Source organism: Oncorhynchus tshawytscha, linkage group LG02 (genome assembly GCF_018296145.1).
Source record: "Oncorhynchus tshawytscha isolate Ot180627B linkage group LG02, Otsh_v2.0, whole genome shotgun sequence".
In the NCBI taxonomy this organism is placed as follows: domain Eukaryota; kingdom Metazoa; phylum Chordata; class Actinopteri; order Salmoniformes; family Salmonidae; genus Oncorhynchus; species Oncorhynchus tshawytscha.
Window position 1 is genome coordinate 14,678,088 of NC_056430.1, and position 22,839 is coordinate 14,700,926.

The 22,839-nt window shown below is 47.2% G+C and overlaps 1 protein-coding gene across 2 annotated transcripts in view; it reads right to left on the reverse strand.

The window, feature by feature from the left end:
• LOC112221175 (chemokine-like protein TAFA-2) overlaps nucleotides 1-5,922 on the reverse strand; it is a 182,713-nt gene extending 176,791 nt beyond the window's left edge. The window contains exon 1 of one of the 2 annotated variants that reach the window (XR_002948983.2): nucleotides 5,365-5,922. The gene's annotated coding sequence lies outside the window, so the exon portion shown is untranslated. The remainder of the gene's footprint in view (nucleotides 1-5,364) is intronic. The other variant, XM_024383328.2, reaches the window with a different exon arrangement.
• Nucleotides 5,923-22,839: the final 16,917 nt, after the last annotated feature.

Below are 22,839 nucleotides of genomic sequence, written 5' to 3' on the forward strand. Positions count from 1 at the left end.
TCCAAACACCATCCTAACCCTCCACCCAACATCCTAACTGGCCATCCTAACCCTCCACCCACCATCAAAACCCTCAACCCAGAATCCTAACACGCCACCCACCATCAAAATCCTCCACCCACTTCCTAACCCGCCACCCACCATTCTAACCCTCCAACCACCATCCTAACCCAACATCCTGACCCTCCACCCAAAATCCAAAACTTTAACCTACCATCCAAACCCTCCACCAACCATCCTAAACTTCCACCAACCACCCTAACCATCCTAACCCACAATCCTAACCCTCCGACCACCATCCTAACCGTCTACACAACATCCTAACCCTCCACCCACCGTCCAAACCCTCCACCCACCATCCAAACACTCCACCCACCCTCCAAAACTTCCACCCACCATCCTAACCCTCAAACCACCATGCTAACCCTCCACCCATTATCCTAACCCTCCACCCATTATCCTAACCCTCAACCCACCATCCTTACCTAACATCTTAACCCTCCGCCCACCATCCAAACCCTCAACACACCACCCTAACCCTCCACCCACCATCCTAACCCTAAATCCCACCATCCTAACCTTCAACCCATCATACAGAACACTCAACAAACCATCCAGACCATCCACATACAAAACTAACCTTCCACCCACCATCCAAACCCTCCACCCACTATCTTAACCTTCAACCCACCATCCTAAACCTCCACCCAACATCCTAAACATTAGCCCACCATCCTAACCCACTATCCTAACCCTCCACACTCCATCCAAACCCTCAACACACCATCACAACCCTCAACCAACCATCCTAACCCTCCACCCAACATCCAAACCCTCCATCCACCATCCAAACTCTTAACCCACCATCCTAACATGCCAACCACCATCCTAACCCTCCACCCACCATCCTAACCTTCCATCCACCACCCTAACCCTCCACCCACCATCCTAACCCTCCACCCACCATCCTAACCCTCCACCCACCATCCTAACCTTCCACCCACCATCCTAACCATCCACCCACCATTCTAGACCTCAACCCACCATCCTAACCCAACATCCTGAGATTCCTGAGATTGCCATACATTGGAAAGCTGCCGCGGTCATCCCCCTCTTCAAAGGGTGAGACACTCTAGACCCAAACTGCTACAGACCTATATATATTCTAACCTGCCTTTCTAAGGTCTTCGAAAGCCAAGTTAACAAACAGTTTACCGACCATTTCGAATCCCACCGTACCTTCTCCGTTATGCAATCTGGTTTCAGAGCTGGTAATGGGTGCACCTCAGCCACACTCAAGGTCCTAAACGATATCATAAAAGTCATTGATAAGAGACATTACTGTGCAGCCGTATTCATCGACCTGGCCAAGGCTTTAGACTCTGTCAATCACAACATTCTTACTGGCAGACTCAACAGCCTTGGTTTCTCAAATGATTGCCTATCCTGGTTCACCAACTACTTCTCTGATAGAGTTCAGTATGTCAAATCGGAGGGCCTGTTGTCCGAACCTCTGGCAGTCTCTATGGGGGTGCCACAGGGTTCAATTCTCGGGCCGACTCTCTTCTCTGTATACATCAATGATGTCGCTCTTGCTGCTGGTGATTCATTGATCTACCTCTACGCAGACGACACCATTCTGTATACCTCTGGCCCTTCTTTGGACACTGTGTTAATTAACCTCCAGATGAGCTTCAATGCCATACAACTCTCCTTCCGTGGACTCCAACTGCTCTCACGTGCAAGTAAAACTAAATGCATGCTGTTCAACTGATCGCTGCCCGCACCTGCCCGCGCGTCCAGCATCACTACTCTGGACGGTTCTGACTTAGAATAACTGCAAATACCTAGGTGTCTGGTTAGACTGTAAACTCTCGTTCCAGACTCACATTAAACATCTCCAATCCAAAACTAAATCTAGAATCGGCTGCCGAAGCATCCTTCACTCATGCTGTCAAACATACCCTCGTAAAATTGACTATCCTACCGATCCTCGACTTCGGGGATGTAATTTACAAAATAGCCTCCAACGCTCTACTCAACAAATTGGATGCAGTCTACCACAGTGCCATCCGTTTTGTCACCAAAGCCTCATATACTACCCACCACTGCGACCTGCACGCTCTCGTTGGCTGGCCCTCGCTTCATACTCGTCGCCAAACCCACTGGCTCCAGGTCATCTACAAGTCTGTGCTAGGTAAAGCCCTGCATTATCTCAGCTCACTGGTCACCATAGCAGCACCCACTCGTAGCATGCGCTCCAGCAGGTATATCTCACTGGTCACCCCCAAAGCCAATTCTTTCTTCGGCCGCCTCTCCATCCAGTTCTCTGCTGCCAATGACTGGAACGAACTGCAAAAATCACTGACGCTGGAGACTCTTACCTCCTCACTAGCTTTAAGCACCAGCTGTCTTTGGCAGCTCACAGATCACTGCACCTGTACATTGCTCGTCTGTAAATAGCTCATCCAATCTACCTCATCCCCATACTGTATGTATTTATTTATCTTTCTCCTTTGCACCCCAGTATCTCTACTTGCACATTCATCTTCTGCACATTCTACCATTCCAATGTGTAATTGCTATATTGTAATTACTTCGCCACCATGGCCTATTTATTGCCTTAACTCTCTAATCCTACCTCATTTGCACATGCTGTATATAGATTTTTATACTGTATTATTGATTGTATGATTGTTTATTCCATGTGTAACTCTGTGTTGTTGTATGTGTCGAACTGCTTTGCTTTATCTTGGCCAGGTCGCAGTTGCAAATGAGAACTTGTTCTCTAGCCGACCTGGTTAAATGAAGGTGAAATAAAATCAAATATAACCCCCCACCCACCATCCAAACCCTCAACCCTACCATCCGAACCCTCAACCCACCATACAAACCCTCCACCCACCATCCTAACCTGCCACCCACCATCCTAACCCTCCACTCCCCATCCAAACCCTCAACCCACCATCCAAACCCAACATCCTAACCCTCCACTCACCATCCAAACCCTCAACCCACCATCCAAACCCAACATCCTAACCCTCCACTCACTATCCAAACCCTCAACCCACCATCCTAACCCTCAACCTACCATCCTAACCCTCCACCCACCATCCTGACCCTCCACCCACCATCCTGACCCTCCACTCCAATACATTCTCATGAATTGTCCACCATCGTTTACATCCAGTTTAACTGTCACAGGCACTGACGCCCAAATAATCCCAATGTGGCCTTTGCTCCATCTGTCAGCAATACCTACCAATAACACAGCCCAATAAACCCCCCTCAGAACAAGCAGCTCCGGGGGCTACTGACGGCAATCTATAAAACACTGTAATGGGTTGCCTGTCAGCGGGTGTGAAAGGGAAGATCTAACCCTCCTCTGACTCTCTGGAGGGACTTCAATTAATCACAGCAGAGCTGTATCGCCGCCACGCAATAAGATCCATAAGGTTATTACCATCAGTGTTCCGCAGGATGAAATGCGATGATAGCACTAATTGCAGAAAAACAGCTGACCGCACAATGCATATCAGGGGGATGAAGGACAGATGAAAGAAAGGAGAACCAGGAAGGATCATATAGTCAGACGAAGATAAAGAGCTGAGGGTGTTGAAGAAGGAGGGAGGAAGAGAGAGAGATTGGAGAGCGATGGGAAGAAAGAGAGAGGGAGAGAGAGAGAGAGAGAGAGAGAGAGAGAGAGAGAGAGAGAGAGAGAAAGAGAGAACAGAAGAAGGAATATGCACCACTGTGCTGTGGTGGTGTGTGGCATAAGCATAAATATCTACAGTGGCAGACAAGGAAAAGCAAGGCTGATTTCCTACGAGGACAGTGTTTGTTTCCCCAAATCACAAATCCACTGTTTCTCTGTCTCCTTCATCAGACACCTGATTTGTTGGAGCATTGAGAGTAAACAGAAAAAGTCACATTTAAAAGACAGATCCCATAATATGAATAGTCAAATCCACTGCCTCCTCCAATGTGCATTGTCTTAGCATAGGGAGCTCATCTTTTCCTAGTTGTCAACACACAGATTGTTTAGATAATAACTTCTGAGAAACATACTTGATTGTGAATTGATCAAAGACTTCATTTTTGAATTAATCAAAGACTTCGTTTTGAGTTCAATGTTAACAAACTAAGTTATTAGTCATACAAGTCATGTATATTTTTTGTTAAGCTGATTCATTGAAGCAAACATTAGTGTGAAATATTCCCTGAACTGCACCAGAAAAATGGTGCTGCACCCAAACAGGACAGACAGATTAAAGGCAATACATCACACATCCATGTGATTAAAGTTGAGTATGCGATTAAGGGTCTCCGCCATTCACCACTCCATCATGCAGCAATATACAGTATATTATATAGGCCTACAATGAGGGGTACATAAAACAGTCTGTGTGTGTGTGTGTGTGTGTGTGTGTGTGTGTGTGTGTGTGTGTGTGTGTGTGTGTGTGTGTGTGTGTGTGTGTGTGTGTGTGTGTGTGTGTGTGTGTGTGTGTGTGTGTGTGTGTGTGTGTGTGTGTGTGTGTGTGTGTGTGTGTGTGTGTGTGTGTGTGTGTGTGTGTGTGTGTGTGAGAGAGAGAGGGGGGGGTCTACCATTGCATGCTTTAATTATTAGAATTTCTTCAAAATGCCCTCAGTTATGGGATTCACATTATGAGAGAAGTTATCCACTCACAGACCTGTATCTGAGCTGCACCAGGAACTGTGATATACACTGGATACAATTATTTAATGTTTCTTCTCATTTTATTATTGAAACCCATCACAACTCATTTACAGCATCATTGAATATTAGGCCTATGTTCATATGGATCTCATTCATAACCTCGTGTGCCAACTTTTGATGCAGATTCTGTGGGCTAATATGCAGCTACCCATAAGGAACACGGTGTTTTACACACATGATAAAGAGAAGAAACCAATACCCAACACTCTCTAGATAACATGTTTAGACACACGTGAACGCTTTAGTCATCAACCATTATTTATTGGGATTGTATTGGTTTGCATATCCATCTAAGATAATGGTTTGCATGCATCTATCCCTATCACAAATGAAGCACACATGTAAAATTAGAGTTTTCGTAAACAAAAATAATAATTACCACAAAAAGGTATTTGAACATCGGATAGATTGTTCAGTATGTAAAAAAGTCAAATTTTTAAGTCTGTAGAAATCGCTGTAAATTCATATATTAAGTCCACAGAACGTGATTGATGTAGGCTATTCGATACAGTGCACAGACGTGTTATGCTCACACAATAAGCGTTAATAATTTTGATGTATAAAAATACCAAGTGATTTAGACGTGATGAAATTATGTAGCCTATTGATAAAATCGTTAAACCTACCTGTCGTTGTGCTGTCAATTAATCCCGGGAAATTCCCCTCTCATTTGCTCTCCATTTTCAAAAACAAAAACAGGGTAATGTTAAAGAAATACAATTTCCTTTAGCCCGTGGATGTGCCCACCACGACAAAACATAACCTAGGAAAAAGGTGTAGACATCAAGCTTTCAAAACGCCAAATCCCTGAGTCAAAAGATGTCAAAAGAAAATGTAGCCTATTGCATAGACTTTCAAGCTCGACCGGGCTCCCGGCTTAATCGGTCGACTGCATATATAGCAACTCTCAAGTCTTCTAAAGTTCCTGGTCCTTTAGCGTTTTTTCACAACTTCCCAACCGCAAAAGCAAGAGAGCTTGGAAGCAACGACTGATAGTCAATCATTGTTTCTACAGAACAGATTGTTCTTAATGCAGTTCATCCAGTATTGTTTCGTTCATGTGTTGTGTGTAGACTGTCTCTTCACGGTCCAGACGACGCATTTGAGATGAGGGGTCCACTCCGGAGCGTTAGCAACGGCAGGCAGAGGAGGACACGCACCTGAGACAAGTGTATTATTTCAATCTACATTACCAGTGAGCCCGGGAAAATACGGACTACGATGATTTGGCGCCACTCAGTGGTATTTTCACTTCCGGCCTTGGCCTCGTGAAATAAATATGGCTCATAAAGCGCTAATAATAGGAAATGAGATTTATCCTCTTAAATGTGATGGTTTATTGAAGATTTGATGTGTCTTTGATATACTGTATGGTGCCAAGGAAATTGCAAGTACAAAAGGGTGGCCTGTCACACATGCACATTGCAATTAATTGCATATTAGAGTTGGATCGAAATAATGGGTAGGCCTACCTGGAGGAAATAATGGGTAGGACTACCTGGAGGTAATGATGGGTAGGCCTACCTGGAGGAAATAATGGGTAGGTCTACCTGGAGGAAATAATGGGTAGGTCTACCTGGAGGAAATAATGGGTAGGTCTACCTGGAGGTAATGATGGGTAGGTCTACCTGGAGGAAATAATGGGTAGGACTACCTGGAGGTAATGATGGGTAGGTCTACCTGGAGGAAATAATGGGTAGGACTACCTGGAGGTAATGATGGGTAGGCCTACCTGGAGGAAATAATGGGTAGGTCTACCTGGAGGAAATAATAAGTAGGCCTACCTGGAGGAAATAATGGGTAGGTCTACCTGGAGGAAATAATAAGTAGGCCTACCTGGAGGAAATAATGGGTAGGTCTTCCTGGAGGAAATGGGGGAGGGTCATCCTTTTTCAATTTCAGTCAAGGGGAGGATTTAGTATATATATATATATATATTTATATATATATATATATATATATATATATATATATATATATATATATATATATATATATATATATATTAAAAATGTTGTCCAGGGGAGGGTAATGTCATTTGTAATTGATGAAATTTCTATATTTCTCAGTGTTTTATAATGACTTGCTTATTAGGCTAAATATCGATGTGTGCCCAGTGCTGCCTCTCATCTCTGATTCTCTGCAGTGCTCGCAATATCAAGTGTACCTGTAGGCTATTTACTGTGGTCTCAATCAAATGATCCATAGGCTATAGGCTACAAACTGCATGCTCGGAGAAGCACAGAGCAAAAAATATATATTTCTACGGTAGCTGCTGGGATGGCATGAATAAAACTAGGCTGCATTACACACTGCAATGGATATTCCAACGCTGAGCCCCAGCCTGCTATGCTGTTGCTGATCAAAACTGGTTTTGTGTGCTGCCTAACCAATGTCTGTGCTGTGTAGGTCTATGGTGCCAGTTCATGAGGAGAGTCAAAGGCTTATTCCGAAAATAATTTTTGATTAGGCTTAGTCTTGCGCATGGACTAGCCTGTAGCCTATGTTCAGTTCAGTTTGAGAAGGAGCATGCGAAGATGAGGAGGACGGGAGGTAAACTTTCATAGCTTGCTAGCTTCACAATAAACCAGACTTGAGTAACTTACATTGTGGTGCTGAAACTTGAACTCTCGATAGACCCAGATCTAGCCTACTGTCAATTTGGGATGATGGTATCGCTAATGCACATAAATTCAGATTCAATGAAAAAAAAATCTGATGTTTCATTTTAAATGTTCAAACTCATCCAAGAAAGTACCTTACTAAATGTATTAATGTATGCATTTATAACTCATTTTGACAATAGCCTTCAAGAAGCCCTAAGGAAGGTAGCAAACAGGCATTCTCAGACACAGGCACTATGTCTGAGAATGCCTGTTTGTGCCCCCGCACATTGACACATTGACTCTGTACCGGTACCCCCTGTATATAGCCCCGCTATTGTTATTTACTGCTGCTCTTTAATGATTTGTTTTTGTTATCTCTTACTTTTTTCTCTCTGTCTTTTCTTAGAACTGCATTGTTGGTTAAGCATTTCACTGTAAGGTCTACACCTGTTGTATTCGGCGCATGTGACAAATAAAATTGGATTCGATTTGAATGGAGTAGAAACCTGGAGGAAACTGACGACAAGGAGATAGTTGAAAGAGGTGCTTTGGAAAGGCTGTAGCAAAAAGCAGCAAAAGGATAACTAATTGTTAGGATTTCAGAGAAGCCCTGACCTTGATTGTCTGCATGAAAAAATCTTCAGAGAGCAGCTGATGTGTTATAATATGCATTATGTCCCTGACATACTCAGGTTGGCAGTACGCTCCTGTTGTTCTCAGACTCACTCTCACCTCCCAAAGCATTACCACTCAGTCTAAAAGGGTTTCTCTCTAGTAATTGCATTATTATCTCTCCATTTCTCAAGCGTTGTATTTTGTCTTCCCCAAAAGACAGGAATGGGCGGAATAATCAAGATAATGCTTTGAAATCGCCTCCGGAGAGAGGAGGCAAACATTTGGATTTGACTTTGATTGCTTTTGGACACCCTCGGAGTGTTATCATCATAAACTCAAGCTATCTACCTCTCAGAGAACACACACACACACGTACGCACACTCGCGCGCACACACACACACACACACACACACACACACACACACACACACACACACACACACACAGTGAACAGAGCCAGTGGGCAGGACATGAAAATCACTGCATGACTGATAATTCATGTTCGGGGGAAAAACATCTGGCCATTTTAATTGACTTATGACATTATATTCTGTGTCGTTATTGAAGGAACTTACTGAAGTCATGGCTACAGACATCGCATCACTCCTTACAGAATGTGTAATTGTAAAAATCCATGCCTTTAAATTATACCGTCATACAGTTTGTGTTTTAATGTGTCTATCAAAACACAAACCAGAATGTGTAGATTTAACAGGGAGCTTTGGATCACTAGAAGCCTGTCAACAACTTCCCCACCACAAACAAACATAAACACACACATAAACACACACGTACACACACACATAACATAAGTGCGCACAAGTACACTCATGCACGGACACACCTGCATACTAAAATGGGATTATCTCATTAATCTCCAGTGCTAATGTGTATTTACATTGTAAGGGGAGCAGCAGCTCATTCCACTGACAGATTTCTGTGGACACACTGCTCTCATTAAGTCATGTGATTGGATGGCTTCAGCCATGAGGTAAGGCTCCACAAGGAGAAATCAAAGCAATCCCAGCCCTGGAGTCATACCCACACATCTTTATTATGGGCATACTTCACCAAGGTCCCAGCATTAGACAGATAGAGGGATTGCCATGAAGCCTCATGGCCATTCAACACTGTTCCTAGTATGTGCCAGGTCACATAACGGGCAACTTCTGTAGCTAAATCTATGAGGGGGAATTCAATTATATGGGGATGCTATCATATGCACATTTGACATCTCCCGTGAAGGACCTCAGCTGTGAATAATAGTGAAAGCAGTGAGTACAAAGTGGGACTGATGAGTTTTCTGTGTCGACCCCGCATAGACTACAATGTCAGCCCCTGCTTTCTCTCAATTAAGCAGGGTGGAAAATAACACTGAAACACTCCCAGGCCCAATGGAGGGAAATTATTGTGGTGGCTCTGCTTAAAATAACAGGCCCTGTGAGTGGAGTAACCTCCTTGCCTCCTCCCCAGGCAGTCCTCGTCCTGAACCCGTCCCTGTCTTCACCGTGGATGGGATGAAGACGGTGTGACATCCAGCAAAAAAGTGCAGGAGGTAAAATAGGAGGCATAATGGCCTCTGGGATGTAGCTGTCCATCAATTATTCAGCAGCAGCAGCAGTTAATGCTCCTTGATTCAACAGGTCCGCAGACTCACAGACACTTATTTTCGTCTTCCGTCATTTTGACCACAGATAGAGGATACCCAGGAGAAAGGCAGAGAGACGCATTAGGCTTTACGGCTACTACAATAGTCTTTGTACCAGGTCTTTCCAAGTATCTACTCCATCCAAATACTGGCTGCAGCCTTCACTAATGGGTTTGCATCAAGTGGCATTGTAAATGTACTGTAGTTGCCACTTTTCAACTACCTTCGCTCCCAGTGGCAATTCTCTCAACTGCAAGAATATGGAAAATAGAAGACTAGTGAAGATATTGCTGCAATTTGTTGCATATAAGTTAATAAAAGAGAAAGCCCCTCCATTGAGCTCTGCGCTATCATATTTCAAGAGTTTTCCACCCTTTCTGTTTTTCATCAAAGTAACATAGCTAAATGCCAAAGACAGGATGAAAAGTTAAAACAATAAGAATGCCTTGTGCTGTAATAATATGAAACCAATAAGTCCTGGTTTGTGAAATTAATTTGACCATTTAATACCACAACACCCACTCTCAATGCTTCATATCAATAAGAAACTTTATGTTCCACAAATCAGACTGCAGTAAAATTCTAAGATCTAATCCACAGATTGGTAATCAGTGCTGCCTCTTTATCTGTTAATATAACTATAATGATGCGGTTTTTGGATGAAAGTATGTAAGGGATAATCAACGAGGGGGTATGCATTCTATGGGAAATAATTAACAATGTGCAAGGTCCACGACATGCTAGCGGACATGCTAGCGGACTGGAACTGACTTTCCAATGAGTTGCATTATTTTCCAGAGAACGCATAGAGCCCCGAGTTGATTATCCCTTTTATACCATGGCTATAATTTAACACAATTGCCGCTATACAGTAAATTTGTTCATGTGTAGCTAGCAAGTTTACTAGATAACTACAGTAGTTGCGGTGGTGTAACGGTTTTCTTGGGTCGAAGGAGAGGCGGACCAAAACGCAGCGTGGTTATTTTGATACATCTTTAATAAAGATGAAAATAGAACAATATACAAAACAAGAAACGTGCAAAACCGAAAACAGCCCTATCTGGTGTAACAAACACAAAGACAGGAACAATCACCCACAAAACCCAACACCAAACAGGCTACCTAAATATGTTTCCCAATCAGAGACAATGACTAACACCTGCCTCTGATTGAGAACCATATCAGGCCCAAACACAGAAACAGACCAACAAGACATCCAACATAGACTGCCCACTCAGATCACACCCTGACCAAACAAAACATAGAACATACAAAGCAAACTATGGTCAGGGTGTGACAGTACCCCCCCCGCGGTGGCGGCTCTGGTGCTGGACGTGGCCCCCACTTCACCATAGTCTTAGTCCACCCCATTGTCCGCTTCCGTGGCCTCCTAACCACGGCGACCCTTCTAAATGAACCCACTGGACTGAGGGGCAGCTCGGGACAGAGGGGCAGCTCGGGACAGAGGGGCAGCTCGGGACAGAGGGGCAGCTCGGGACAGAGGAGCAGCTCGGGACAGAGGGGCTCTGGCAGCTCCTGGCTGACTGGAGGCTCTGGCAGATCCTGGCTGACTGGCGGCTCTGGCAGATCCTGGCTGACTGGCGGCACTGGCGGCTCCTGGCTGACTGGCGGCACTGGCGGCTCCTGGCTGACTGGCCGCACTGGCGGCTCCTGGCTGACTGGCGGCACTGGCGGCTACTGGCTGACTGGCGGCACTGGCGGCTCCTGGCTGACTGACGGCACTGGCGGCTCCTTGCAGACTGGCGGCACTGGCGGCTCCTTGCAGACTGGCAGCACTGGCGGCTCCTTGCAGACTGGCGGCGCTGGCGGCGCTGGGCAGACGGGTGGCTCAGGCGGCGCTGGGCAGACTGGCGACTCTGATGGCGCTGGGCAGACGGGTAGCTCAGGCGGCTCTGGGCAGACTGGCGTCTTTGATGGCGCTGGGCGGACGGGTAGCTCAGGCGGCGCTGGGCAGACTGGTGACTCTGATGGCGCTGGGCAGACGGGTAGCTCAGGCGGCGCTGGGCAGACGGGCAGCTCCGGCAACGCTGGAGAGGAAGGCTCTAGCAGCGCTGGACAGGCGGGACGCACTATAGGCCTGATGTGTGGTGCCGGCACTGGTGGTCAGGGCCAAGGACACGCACCTCAGGGCGAGTGCGGGGAGGAGGATTAGGGAGTACTGGGCTCTGGACACGCAGAGGAAGCCTGGTGCGGGGGGCTGCCACCGGAGGGCTGGTGTGTGTAGGTGGCACTGGATAGACCAGACCGTGCAGGTGCACTGGAGCTCTTGAGCACCGAGCCTGCCCAACCTTACCTGGCTCAATGCCCACTCTAGCCCGGCCGATAAGAGGAGCTGGTATATACCGCACCGGGCTATGCACCCGCACTGGAGACACTCCGTGCACTCCACAGCATAACACGGTGCCTGCCCGGTCTCGCTCGCTCTCCGGTAAGCACAGGAAGTTGGCGCAGGTCTCCTACCTGGCTTCACCATACTCCCTGTGTGCCACCCCCCAATACATTTTTGGGGCTGACTCTCAGGCTTCCTACCGCGCCGCCGTGCTCGCTTCGCCAACCTCATTCTCCTGTAACCTTCCTCGCACTGCTCCATCGAATCCCAGGCGGGCTCCGGCCTTGTCCCTGGGTCGACCGCCCACCTGTCTATCTCTTCCCAAGTTGTGTAGTCCAGATTCTGCTCCCATGTCCCGAAATCCTGACATCGCTGCCTCTCCTGCTCCTCGTAATGCCGCCTCTCTGCTTTCGCTGCCTCTAGCTCTGCTATGGGGCGGCGATATTCCCCTGGCTCTGCCCAGGGTCCTTTTCCGTCCAACTCGTCCTCCCAAGTCCATGAGTCTTGTGATGCTGGCTGGCTGCCTCTCACCACGCCGCTTGGTCCTGTTGTGGTGGGTGATTCTGTAACGGTTTTCTTGTGTCGAAGGAAAGGCGGACCAAAACGCAGCGTGGTTATTTTGATACATCTTTAATGAAGATGATAAATGAACAATATACAAAAACAAGAAACTTGCAAAACTGAAAACAGCCCTATCTGGTGTAACAAACACAAAGACTGGAACAATCACCCACAAAACCCAACACCAAACAGGCTACCTAAATATGGTTCCCAATCAGAGACAATGACTAACACCTGCCTCTGATTCAAATCAAATCGAATTTTATTTGTCACATACACATGGTTAGCAGATGTTAATGCGAGTGAAGCGAAATGCTTCTAGTTCCGACAATGCAGTAATAACCAACAAGTAATCTAGCTAACAATTCCAAAACTACTACCTTATAGACACTAGTGTAAGGGGATAAAGAACCATATCAGGCCCAAACACAGAAACAGACCAACAAGACATCCAACATAGACTGCCCACTCAGATCACACCCTGACCAAACAAAACATAGAACATACAAAGCAAACTATGGTCAGGGTGTGACAGGTGGTAACCAAACAAACAGACTTGCTAGCAGATATCAGGTTGACATGTCGGACCCTGCGAACACTGGTTACTGGTAAGTACAACACAACAAACAAACAGCATAACTCCTACTACACAGCTGTCTGTGCGGGTCGCTACACAGCCCCTCCACCACAAAGTCCCTTGTCCCCGAGAGAACAAACAAAGTCTTTGAAGCGACCCGGATGTTTCCTTTGCCTGCGTGGCCGTGATAGGAGATAGAGTGTCCAGATGTGGAACAGGGGCACAGTCCATGGTAGGGGGCTTCCCCTCTGGGGCCCAGGGGATGAAGGCAGGACATGGGGGACAAGGATGAGGGAACAGTATATATACGGTACGTGGCTCCGGAGTACCACTTGATTCTTAGGAAATGTCATTGCCCGAGGGGGGGATTGTGGGGGTCCCTGGGGTTTGGGGAGAAGAGGCCCCTCTGTATGGGGCTCTCCAGGACGCTGCCTTTCTTTCTCAGGGGGCTGTAGATCTAGACCAGCTCCCCAGCCACAAAGTGCCTTCCCCGGATGTGCGCGTCATAGTTCGTCTTCTGCCTCACACCTGCATTCAGCAGCTGCTCTCTTGCGAAGGTGTGGGCTGTCTCCAGGCAGTCCTGGAGTCTTCGGGCATACTCCGGCCCCGGGGGAACAGGAGGGGCATCTAGGGGCCGACCAAACGCCATCTCCGCAGGGGTGTGGATCTCTCTCCCCAGCATGAGGAGGGCAGGCGTGCAGGAGGTGGAGTCTTGGACAGCAAAGCGGCATGTCATGAGGACCATGGGCAGGTACATGTCCCAGTCACACTGGTGTTTAGCAGAGACAATGCTGTCCAAGCGTTTTGTTGAAACACTCCACAAGGCCATCACTTTGAGGATGGAGAGGAGTAGTTCGGGTCTTGTGCATACCCAGCCTCTCACACACGGTGGCGAACACATAGGACTCAAAGTTTCTGCCTTGGTCACTGTGGGTGGACTCCGCAGCTCCAAACCCACTTTCAGGGCTTCGACAATGGTCTCTGCGTCCTGGTCAGGCAGAGCATAGGCATTGTGCCATTTTGTGAAGTAGTCCATGAGCACTCAGTGGTTTCCAGTGTCTGTGGTGGAGAAGGGCACAACTACATCCACTCCCACCCTCTCCATGGGAACCCCAACTGGGAACTGTTGGAGCTTGGCATGAGAACGGCCTGGGGGGCCCTTTCTCACTGTGCAGTTGTCACAGCAGCGACAAAAGTGCTCCACATCCCTCTTGTGCTGCCCCCAGTAAAAGCCCTGACGAAGGTGGCGGAGGGTTTTTGTGACCCCAAAGTGTCCAGTCCCCACCCTCCCATGAGTACCCTGAAGCACAGCCTCTCCCAGTGCTCTTGGGACCCCCACCTGCCACCTCTCCTCTCCCGTAGCTGGCTCCTACCATGCCCGCTGTAGCACACCATCAGCTAGCCGCAGTCTCTCAAACTTTGACCACAAACCATTGGTCTTGTGTGAGAGTGCTGCTACCTCTTCCCACAGTGGCCTCAGCTGCAACTCTACCCACCGTAGCACTGGCTGTAGGTCTCTGTCCCGTCCCTGCTGCTGCCCCCATTCAGCCACGTCGACAGTCTGCAGCTCACAGCAGACAGGCCAGCTCGCCCGACACACTGTGGCCCAGACCCCCTCCTCCGCACACTACTATCTCTCACGGGCCTCTCTCCCCTCAAAGTAGCAGCGCCTGTCTGCAGTATAGGGCCGACGGGACATGGCTTCGGCGTTGGAGTGGCGTGCCCCTGCCCTGGGCACCACTGTGAAGTCGTACGGCTGAAGCTCCTCCAACCAGCGTGCCACCTGCCCCTCTGGCTCTTTGAAAGATATGAGCCACTAGAGAGCAGAGGGGTCAGTATTTACAGTAAAGGGCAGGCCACCCATTTAGTACTTTAAGTGTTTGATGGAAGCCACAATAGCGAGGAGCTCCCACCGGGAGACACAGTAGAGGCGCTCATGTTTGTTGAATGTTTTGCTGAAGTACGCCACCACTCTCTCCCCCTCTGGCGACACCTGGGTCAGCACCCCACCCATACCCACATTGCTTGCATCTGTGTCCAAGATAAAGGGCATGGTGAGGTCAGGGGGGCGAGCACGGGGACCTCGATCGGTGCAAGTTTGAGGGTGCTGAAGGCCTCCTTGCACTCCACTGTCCAAGTGAAGGCCTTGTCCTGCGGCAGCAGGCGGTTCAGGGGAGCAGCAACGCATGAGAAGCCCCGTACAAACCTCCTGTAGTATTGAGGCAAGGTCCAGGAAGCTCTTCAGCTATTGCTGGTCGGTGGAGGTGGGACAGCCCCCACTTTGTCCTTCATGATGCTGATACCCTCCTCCCCCACTTGGTGGCCCAAGAAGGTCACCTCATTCCTCATGAAGTGGCACTTCTCGGGGTGGGGCTTCAGGCCTGCGGCAGCCACCCTCTCCAGCGCACGCCGTAGCGTCCCCAGGACTGACAGGAAGGAGCTGCAATGGGCCAGGATTTCGTCAAATTATATCAGACACTCCTGTCGGCGAATGCCATCCAGCACCCTGTCCAGCAAAAACTCAAAAGTAGCTGGAGCGTTGCACAGGCCGAAGCACAGGACCTTGAACTGCCAGTGTCTTCTGTTAGTGGAGAACACAGTTTTGGCTCTGGCCTCTGGGGAGATGGGCACCTGCCAGTAGCCACTGCGGAGGTCTAGTGAGGAGAACCAGGAGGACCCCCTAACCAGGTCCAGCGACTCATTGATACATGGTATGGGGTTTCAGTCCTTCCTGGTTACCTCATTCAGCCGCCTGTAGCACAAGGCCCTTCGGTCCGCCCCCCAGAATCCTCACGAAGCACAGTCGCAGAAGCACCCATGCCCACTTCAGCCACCATCCTTATAGCGCTCTCAGTCAAAGGGCCTCTGTGCTCCAATGCCCTGGCGATCTCTTCTGCCAGATCCTCTAACATCCATACACACGCATCTCCTTGGTCATGATCATCCCCTGCCCCCTCCTTCACTTACGGATTCCCTCAAAGCATTTTCAACCACGTTCTCCACGTTATGTTTGCTAGCCACAGTAGTCAGCTAGCTAGCCGGCTAAGTTTTATCTAAGTTTTTACTAATGACACCAATGTAAAGACCTAGCTCAATCATATATGAACAAATGTCCAGGCAGAGGATTGTGTTTACGAATTCCCGGTATATTAACCAAACTCAACACAGGCTACTGTTTGGTCATAGCCCACGCCAAATAACCCAACTAAAACAGTATCAAACAACAGTGACCCATCTCTTGTTAAGACCAAATGTAAAGAGAGGGAACAATGGCTAAGCATGTGGTCTTAAACTTGCAGTGCTCCACCTCCATTCCAACCCCCCGCCTGGCACCGGAACATTCCAGGCATTCCCGTGGTTGGCAGATATCAGGTTGGCTGGCATGTCGGACCCTGCGAACACTGGGTACTGGTAAGTACAACACAACTTAAGAACAGTATAACTCCTAACACACAGATGTCTGTGCGGGTTGCTATAGTACTTAAGTAAAAATACTTTAAAGTACTTCTTATGTCGTTTTTTGGGGTATTTGTACTTTACTTTACTAATTATATTTTTGACAACTTTTACTTATACTACACTACATTCATAAAGAAAATAATGTACTTTTTATTCCATACATTTTCCCTGACACCCAAAAGTACTCGTTACATTTTGAATGCTTACATGACAGGAATACGCTTATCAAGAGAACATCCCTGGCAATCCCCACTACCTCTGATCTGGCGGACTCACTAAACACATGCTTTGATTGTAAATTATGTCTGAATGCTGTGTGCCCCTGGCTATTCGTACATTTTAAAAACAAGAAAATGATGCTGTCTGGTTTGCTTAATGTCACGACTTCCTCCTTGTTTGTGCGGCGTTCGGCAGTCGAGTCACCGGCTTTCTAGCCATCTCCACTCCATTTTTCATGTATCCATTTGTTTTGTCTTTTTCCCTGCACACCTTCATCCCCCAATCAATCTACATGTATGTATTCCCGTTGTTCCCCATCATGTCTTTGTGTAAGATTGTTTGTGTTACGTGTGTATTGTTGACGCGCCAGACTGGCTTGTTTTTTCCATGTTATTTTTCACGAAGATGTTTATTGTTAAACATAATTCTTGTGACTGTTTTGCACGTTTTGCACTTTTGCCTAAATAAAGTGTGCGTCTGTTCACAAATCTCTGCTCTCCTGCACCTGACTTTGCTACCAGTACGCACACATCTGACACTTAATATAAGGAATTTGAAATGAGTTATACTTTTACTTTTACTTTTGATACTTAAGTATATTTTAGCAGTAACATTTACTTTTGATATTTATGTATATTTAAAACCAAATACTTTTAGACTTTTACTCAAATAGTATTTTACTGGGTGACTTTCACTTTTACTTGAGTCATTTTCTATTAAGGTATCTTTACTTTTACACAAGTATGACAATTGGGTACTTTTTCCACCACAGCTTGCTAGTTTCGCAAACCAAACCATCTGTCACGACTTCAGCCGAAGTTGGTCCCTCTCCTTCTTCGGGCGGTGTTCGGCGGTCGACATCACCAGCTTTCGAGACACCACCGATCTATGTTTCATTTTCGTTTTGTTTTGTCTTGATCATACACACCTGGTTTCTATTCCATTAATTATGTTCCTTATTTAACCCTCTGATTTCCCTCTCTGTTTTGTGCGTTATTGTTTGTCATGTAGGTTCTCGTTGTTCGTGCTTGAGATTATAGTATTTATACCTAGTTGGAATCTTACTTATTTTGGAGTAAATTTTGGATGATTATTCAGAACTGTGTCCTGCGCCTGACTCTGCATTTTGTCATATTACCAACGTCCTCACAGAATTGTTCCCAACAATTGGAGTCAGCAAGTACAGCCAGCCCTCCAGCGTGTTCAGCAGCACTCGACCATGTTACAGAGTCTCGGCACAGCCATGGTTTGCGTGCTGCAAACCATGGACCGATTGGTGAGAGGGGGTTTTCCGGTTCACCAATCAGCACCTTCCCAGCTCCCACATCAACTGATCCAGAGATCCACACTTCCTTCATCAGAATCCAGTGGGATTTGACCTTCGCTCCCGGGAGCATATGATGGAACGGCTGCCGGGTGCCAGGGGTTCCTACTCCAGCTGGAGCTCTACCTGGCAGCTGTTCAGCCAGCCCCCTCAGGACGCGAGAGAGTGAGCGCCCTCATCTCTTGTCTGACTGGAAAATCACTGGTCTGGGCCAACGGCATCTGGGGAGAAGAAGGCCCAACGTTGGACAATTACGAAGATTTCACCCGCCGCTTCCGGGCGGTTTTCGATCATCCTCCTGAGGGGAGAGCGGCGGGGGAACGTTTGTTCCATTTAAGACAAGGGATGAGGAGTGCTCAAGAGTTCGCTCTGGATTTTAGAACTCTGGCCGCCGGCTCAGGATTGAATGAGCGGGCCCTGATCGACCGCTACAGGTGTAGTTTACGCGAGGACGTTCGTAGGGAGCTAGCCTGCAGGGACACCACCCTTAATCTGGACCAGCTGGTGGACCTATCCATCCGGCTGGATAACCTGTTGGCATCCCGCGGACGTCCAGATCGGGGTCTGTCAATTCCATCCCCCAGCACCTCTGATCCTACCCCTATGGAGCTGGGAGGTGCTGCTATGAGGGTGACCGGAGGGGGCACCGTTCCCTGCACCAACTGTGGCCGCAGAGCACACACTGGTTGGCTTCTCATGATCCTATTATTTCGTGGCAACAGAGGGCTCTCAAGGGATGGTCTCGTCAGTGCACAGGGAGGTGTGTAGGTGTTTCCTTAGGTGCCACTACTGTGGAGAGTCAAAATCAAGTATCCACCATGCACATCCCCCCTGACTATGCTGATTTGGCACTGGCCTTCTGTAAAAAGAAGGCAACTCAATTACCACCCCATCGACAGGGGGATTGTGCGATAAATCTTCTGGTAGATGCTGCACTTCCCAGGAGTCACGTGTATCCTCTGTCACAGGAGGAGACAGTGGCTATGGAAACATATGTCATCGAATCTCTGGGACATGGATACATTCGGCCTTCCATTTCACCTGTCTCCTCGAGTTTCTTTTTTGTGAAGAAGAAGGATGGAGGTTTGCGCCCGTGTATTGACTATCGAGGTTTGAATCAGATTACGATAAAATACAGTTACCCACTACCTCTCATAGCCAGTATGACAGAGTCATTGCACAGGGCGCGCTTATTCACAAGATTGGACCTCAGGAGCGCTTACAACCTGGTGCGTATCAAGGGAGGGGATGAGTGGAAGACACTACTTCTGGGCACTATGAATATCTAGTCATGCCGTACGGGTTAATGAATGCTCCATCAGTTTTCCAATCCTTTGTAGGCGAGATTTTCAGGGACCTGCAAGGGCAGGGTGTAGTGGTGTATATAGATGACATTCTAATATACTCCGCTACACGCGCCGAGCATGTGTCTCTGGTGCGCAAGGTGCTTGGTCGACTGTTGGAGCATGAACTGTATGTCAAGGCTGAGAAATGTCTGTTCTTCCAACAGTCCATCTCCTTCCTAGGGTACCGCTTTTCCACGAATGACCGCATTTCAGCCTTGCGTAATTGGCCGACTCCAACCACCGTAAAGGAGGTGCAGCGGTTCTTAGGGTTTGCCAACTACTACCGGAGATTTATCCAGGGGTTTCGGTCAGGTAGCGGCTCCCATTACCTCCTTGCTGAAGGGGGGACCGATGCGCTTGCAGTGGTCAGCTGAGGCGGACAGGGATTTTTGTCAACTGAAGGCTCTGTTTACCTCGGCTCCCGTGCTGGCGCATCCAGATCCCTCTTTGGCATTGATAGTAGAGGTGGATGCGTCCGAAGCTGGGATAGGGGCTGTGCTGTCTCAGCGCTTGGGTACGCCACTAAAGCTCCGCCCCTGCACTTTCTTTTCAGAGGCTCCGCCCGAAACTATGATGTGGGGGATCGGGAGCTGTTGGCTGTTGTAAGGACTCTGAAAGCGTGGAGACATTGGCTTAAGGGGGCTAAACACCCTTTCCTCATTTTACTGACCAACGCAATCTGGAGTACATTCGGGCAGCTAGGAGACTGAACCCTCGCCAGGCGAGGTGGGCCATGTTTTTCATCCCTTTGTTTTCACTCTATCCTACAGACCAGGTTCCCAGAATGTTAAGGCAGACGCACTGTCCAGGATGTATGACACGGAGGAGCGGTCCGCAGAGCCTACTCCCATAATTGCAGTTTCTTGCCTGTTGGCACCGGTGGTATGGTAGGTGGACGCGGACGTCGAGCGGGCGTCACGTGCAGAGCCCACTGCATTTTTTCATGTTACCAACGTCCTCACACCATCAGTCTTCGCTTGACATTATGAAACTTGAATTCAACAATGCTAATGTGTCTTCAATTCTATGTTTGCTTTCAGAAGTAGCTCAAACATAGTACATGTAAGAATGGACTATAGTCATTGAATTCTACCATGTAAACATACTGTGCTTTATTTAAGGCATAAGGCCTGAAGGGTTGTAGTATATGGCCAATATACCACGGCTAAGGGCTGTTCTTATGCATGATGCAACTCAGAGTGCCTGCATACAGCCCTTAGCCGTGATATACTGGCCATTTATCACAAACCCCTGAGGTGCCTTATTGCTATTATAAACTGGTTACCAATGTAATTAGAGTAGTAAAAATAAATGTTTTGTCATATCCATGATATACGGGTTGATATACCACGACTTTCAGCCAATCAGGATGCAGGGTTTGAACCACCCAGTTTATAAAGGAAAATAATGCACGATCTAGAATGCCTTTCAAGCCAATCAGAAAGAAGTATTCAACAATGCCATGGTATACATTGCAATACCAAATGTAATGATTGATTTACAGTATAACCAGCCAACATATGATTCAATGATGTACTGTAAATCTAGCCAAGATGAACCACAGATCATTTACACAGGACTGCCTTTCATCTCATTCTCTGTCCTTATTCTGCACTCCCACCCACCTGGCATTCTCTCTCTCCCCTCTCTCTCTTTCTCTCTCCTTCTCCCCCGCTTTCCCTCTTTCTATCTCGCTCGCTCCGTCCATCCCCCTCTATCCCAACTTAGACCTGTCAGTCTTGGCTGCCTCTCCCAGAGCACACACCCCCACAGAGAGTGAGAGAGAGGAGATCAAAGAAACTAAGTCACGTGTCATTCTCCCTTTTTCCAATATGATACAGCTCAGGTCTGGGGTTACACATTTGGGCCCAGTAAATCATTCCTCTGACAGGCAAGTAGAGGGCCTTTTATCAGCTCAGAGATTACATCTTCAATGCCAACCACAGTCAGTTGGTAAGTTGGGAATACTCTATCTTAGACAAAATAGAAAATTACAAAAAAATGTCCTTTGAGGCTAAAATTCTCATTTTGTTTTCTGGTATAATTTGCCAGGGTTGCTTCCTGGCATTGTTGGCAGCATGTATTTTGGAGTATCTAGATCACCAACAGTGATCGCAGCAACATAACCACAGTTATTAGTTATGGTAAGCAAAAACATCCATTAAATGTAATTTGAATGCATTCTCTTTAGCAACATAATGCCCATCAGCCATTAACAGTAAGACAAATATGGCCTGTATCCCTTCATAAACACTTGGCTCCAAGGGCCCAGTTGATTGGAGCATGGTGTTTGCTACAACATATTTGTGGATTTGATTCTTGCATGGGTCATAGATACTTAGTTTAAAATGTGTGGTAAATGCAAATCACTTTGTTTACAAGCGTCTGCTAAATAACCATTACTACATTACATTTTCATCTGTTCATCAGCTGATGAGCCAAACTGCTTCTCATCTCCTATACTCCGGGTCCCTCTATTGGGGAAATATTTACACTACACGACCCTAGAGTAATTACAGAGAAAAGGTGACATGATCTCTCTGTGATTAGACTACCACTTTTATTAACTGAACACAACACGTTTTTTTAATTATGTTCTTCTGTCAAAGACTGAAGACCTTGAAATATATGCATCATCCTAGACCTGGAAAAACCTAACCATGGTGTAATTGGCAGACCCTCATGCAAAAGTCATTACAGTAGTGTAGCAATTGAAGGGGAACAGATCCATCAGCTCTGGAACTTGAACAACCTGTCTTGTGCCAGGTCCAGACCTCTTTACAGAGACAGTAGTAGGCCTATGTTTAGATACAAGGAGGCAACACTACTCGCCCTCTCATGTGTAGTTGTGCCCCAATGGGAACAAAGAGTGAGGGATTGTCCCACCAGTGTAGCGTTGTAGGGAAACAGGCCATGTCATAAAGGTCCAGACCCCTCAGGCTTTCATATCTAAATCAGACTGAATTGTATCATCACAAAAATAATGCAGGTGAGTGTCAATTTGTCCTTGATATAGGCCAGGGATTTTGTAGGCCCACAGATCCATTTTCAACTCTGGAAAGCATGCAGTTTACTAGGCTACAGATTAAATAAATTATGATGAACTTCACAGGGTGGTGAAAGTGCAAAGTGATGAGCTTGTTGTTCCTTTCCAATCAATATCAAGGGTCTTATTCTGGTGACACAATGATCGATGCTTGGCTGCCGTTTTACAAATTAAAATAATCTCGCTCTTTTGTCCATAATAATCTCATCATGTATGCTATACCCGCACTGTATCTGCCAGCTTTTGGCTAGAGCGAACGTGCCAATACCAGAGTGGGCACATTTGCTATAAACAGTATTTTGGTGACAAAACCAAAAAGTTGAAAATGCGAGGGAAACCCATTTCATTT